The following is a 4,809-nucleotide window of genomic DNA, read 5'->3' as shown; positions in this document are numbered from 1 at the left end:
TTTTTTTTTTTTTTTTTTGGTCGAGAATAAAGGAGATTCTCATGTAGATTGTTATGGTTTAATAGGAAAATTTACGTAATTTTCTTAATTAATGTAACTCGTTATATTTCAAAAGAATGTAAAGAGAATTGTTGAATTGTATTTGAGAAGTAAGGTATTTGAATTTAAAATAATTTAAGTGTTGGGTTTTTTTAGGATTGTTATGGGTTATATAATCTACTTAAAAGTTGAAAAATGTATAAAATTTTAAATAAGAATGAAAGAATATGTTTATACTGTTAGATATTCTTTTAATATTCAATTGAAAACTATGAATAATGCAAGTATTAGACAAATATTTTGTACTTGTAATAGAATTACATATCAGAAAATTAATCTTACTTTTTTTTCTTTTTTTTGTAATATTTTTGTCCATAAATCTTCTTATTAAACAAAAAAATGGGTTTGAAGTTTAATCCTTGGTTTCACTTCTCAAAATTTGTGTTGTTGGTAAATAAAATTTTTTTAGAAACTAATTCTAATTTGATTCTTTGATTCTTTGTTTTGATATATGAAACACCTAATAAGTTTCGTAACGAGTCCATCATTTATAATTTTCATAATTTTGAATCAAACGAAATCTTTTTATATTATATAAAGAAGGATCTAGGAAATCTAATTTTTAGATTTTTTTTTTTAATACCCAAACTTTATATATTTTCTTTAAAATTTTGCAAGTTTAAACTCAATAGGATCAATTATTAAATAAATTAAAAAAATTAATATTTACAATATATAAATATATATCGCACGAGTTAAAAATTACAAAAAAAAAAAAAGAAATCACGAAGATCAAATTCTTCAAAGATCGAAAGCACAACAGCCTGTCACGCATTCCCTTCCTATCAATTATCGAGCCACCCGGCTTCCATAGCGCGAGGGTTTAACGTGTCCTGGTGTCGACTGTGCACCTGGCGGCAATTATGATATACGAAGCAGCTCCCCTTTCACGAACCGTGTCGGCCAAGCTTGAAGAAATGCGGTCCTATATACGCACGCATATGCACCAGGTGTCTACCTTTTTCGAAATCGCCAGTTTCGCGAGTGCATCGCCCACGTATCGTTCGATTATGCGTCCATTAAACGTCCCTCGTCCCTTGTTGCACCCTCCTTCCTTCGCGATGTGGCCCTGGCCGCTCTCCCCCCTCCACCTCGCGCTACCTGCCGAGTCGTGGGCAGGTTGGAATGCGCGTATATACGGAGCGTGCGCGGAGCTCGGGTACTCGGGTATTATCGTCCTAATACCGAGCACCGTGAGCCGTCTTTATTAGCCAGCACGCGAGCGAGGTTAAGCCTCGTTTTCACCGGCTCTGGGTTACCAACAGATGGGTGTGTCCGGGAGAAAGAAAAGGATTGGTTTCACTTTTCTTGGAGATAAGTTGGAAGGGGGGAGGGGACAGGGTGAACGGTCTATTTATTCGATTCAACAATTGTCGAGGGATCGATCGATTCTTTTTTTTTTTTTATCAAGGAAGAAATAATTGTGTTGTTATGAATGATGTTTGAGAGAAAATATGGAAGGAATTGAATTATTACATGGTAGAGATGTAGGATATATTATAGGTTATGCTGTTTCTTCTTTTAGGTATTGTATAATCAATGGATTTTTTAAAAAATAGGAAAGAAATATAATGTAATTGAATTATTATGTAGTAGATGTATCTGAGAAAAAGATTGAAATAAATTGGAGGAAAAACGATCCCCCAATTATCAAAGAATCAATTAATTTTTTTAAAAATTATATGAAGAAAAGTATGAAATATTTATTATGTTTGGAAAATTAGGAGAGGAATTGAATTATTATATAATAAAAAAAGATTGATTTCATTTTTTTTTTTAAGAAATGAGAATTGTAGAATGAAGGATTCAATTATTGTTGCTCTTCTTTTAATATTTAATTACTTTTAGAGTAATTCATTATAGTATTCATATTACTTTCTCTAGAATTTAAAGAATTATTGTATGCTCCTTAAAAGAGTGAATTTATTCTACTCATAATATCAATATGCTAATTTAGAGTATATTATTTATAATATTAATAATAAGTACTCAACTAATATATGTAATGTTATTTGGTGTGTATATATAATATATTATATGTCAAACAAATTCACAATCAAACAAAATCACATTATAATTTTAGAAATCAATATTTTAAATTAGATTAAAAATATATAAACTATAATTATCATTTAACTCATAAATGAAGATAATGAAATATTTCATAAGATGCAAAAATATATTTTAATAAAAATTGTTTGATTTAAAAATAGATATCACATAAACTTTTTTTTGATGGTCCAATAATAAAGACGATATTAATCTTGAATACAATAATTGATTTATCTAAACATTTTGTAAATAACTTTTTGCTTAAAAGTTTAAAAGTCCATTTGATAAAATTATTGCTTAAAAGAATAATTTATACCATTCTCCTCTTCTTTTTTTTAATAATTTCAATCCTCGCTTTAGAAACAACAATCTGTATGCATACACGCTAAAACATATTGCACGCATAAAGCGTATAATTTTTACCATAACGAAATATTCGTGCAACGTCTCACCACCTGTGTTCCACGAAAACGAATTCCACCAACTGCATCAACAGGTCATCATCACCTGGAACATGAGATCGCCCCATCGAAACCATCCACGTCACGACGCGCTCGACTAGACGATGCCCGGCAATTTCTTCGTGAAACGGCCATCCGTTTCTCGAGTTTCGCGCGTTTACACGTGTGGGAACGCGCCTTAAGGCCGGTATCGAGCCACGGTCCACGTTGGTAGGCCGCGGCTACGCCTACGCCGTTAGATAATTCATATCATTGATATTACGAGGCCCCGCGGCCAATGCAAAACTCGCTACGTCATTCGGCATAAAGATCGGCCGGCGAGATTCGTGGCTCTCGCGCTTCGACTCTCAGAAACTGGGAAGAAAAATCGGCGATCGATAAATCGCGTTTCTTTAGCGAATAGCAACGTACGAATAAGGTCAGCTTGGAGATGTCCTTGTATCGTTGCTCATGCGTGGATAAAGGGTTGTTGCTGTTGTTAGGTGTCGAAATGAGGATGAATTGGTTTCGAATTCTAATCAATTTAGAGATTATTCTCGTGATAGGTAGCTCGAGATTCTTCTTTTTACCGCTGAAACATGTGGATAAATGATTAGCCTGGGTTGAAAGACGGTCAAGGAAAAGTAGTAAGAAAAGATATTTGATAAGATATTGGGAAAGGAAAACTAATGAAATTAGTAATTAGAATTAAAGAAGTTTTGGTTAAAAATCAGATGAATTGTAATATATAGGAGATTTATATTGTGATTCGCTTAATAAATAACGATTTGAAGTTTTAAAACGATGGATAATAATTATATGTAATAAGAATAAAAGAGATAATTATATTTTTGGATCTTTTCGATTGAAGAAAACGAAATCTGTCTATTATTAGAGAATCGTACTGGAATATTATGGAATAAGATAATTTAGCAATTTCAATAGAGTTTTCCAAGTGATATTTAATCTTGAACATAAATATATTTTTTGTATTTAAAGATTTATTTATTTTCTAATAATTATAATTGATGTGCAACTTATATTTTTTATTAATCGAGAATTATTATATAAAATAAATATCGAATCTCATAATATATTCAATTCTTTTAACTCTCTTTCCAATTTAGTTACAAATTAAAATCTTATTTTTATTAATGCAGAATTTAAAAATTTTTGAATTCTAAAATAAAAAGAAAAAAATTTAATGAATTCAAAGATATGTTTTAACATATATTTCAAATAAAAAAGGAAATGTGATAGTATAAATTAACGTTTACTCTGTAAGATCGGATCTTTAATCTTGTCAGGAAATCTAATGCTTTTCAAGAAATCATACAACTTCATTCACACACTTACAAACGAACAACTTCATTCGAGATGCAAAACCGTGGAATGGAACGTCTAACTCTACACAAATCGTAAATAATCGCGAGAGGAAGAGTATCTAAACCGCGTGAGAAACTGGGGATTGTCGATTTCCTTTCACCAAAGTGAATTTTTTCGCAACAATACATTCGTGATCATTGATATTTACTTTGATATTGCTTGACCAATTCGACACGTTCCACACAATTGTTTGTATAATATAGCATTTCCGGTTTTAAAAATATTTCATTTATATCTACACTTAATTAAGTTAAGTTTAATTTTAAGAGATATTGAAATAATAATTCTTGTTTTGGGTCGATATATCCTTGATGTCTTTCGTGAAAACAAATCTACTAAAACAAAAGAAAAATTGTTTTCTCCAATTGAGCAATATTCTTATTGTTATAATATCGAAGAATATTATATATATATATAATTCAAAGAATAAGGAAATTTCGTAAGCTAAGCTGCATAAATAACATAATTTATATCCTCTTTAGAATCTTTTTGAAAATTTTTATTAATTTCTCGTTTCAAGAGAAACTTATATTCGCAAAGAAAGGAACCCGATATTCCAAATTTAAGTTAAAAGAAATAATTAGATTGAAAGAAAGGCGAGTTTTCAAAGAAGTCTCGATTTTAAAAATATTTCATTTATATCTACCGAATGTCGTACACTCGTTAAGTAATTCTAGCTGTTCAAAGAGGTATTGAAATAATAATTCTTGTTTTGGGTCGATATATTCTTGATGTCTTTCATGAAAAATCTATTAAAACAAAAGAAAAATTGTTTTCTCCAATTAATTATATTCTTATTGTTATAATAACATAAACAATATAATTTATATCT

The sequence above is a fragment of the Apis dorsata genome, unplaced genomic scaffold (genome assembly GCF_000469605.1).
Source record: "Apis dorsata unplaced genomic scaffold, Apis dorsata 1.3 scaffold_113, whole genome shotgun sequence".
Lineage (NCBI taxonomy): Eukaryota > Metazoa > Arthropoda > Insecta > Hymenoptera > Apidae > Apis > Apis dorsata.
The sequence above is the reverse complement of the archived record's forward strand: the minus strand, read 5'-3'. Positions refer to the sequence as shown.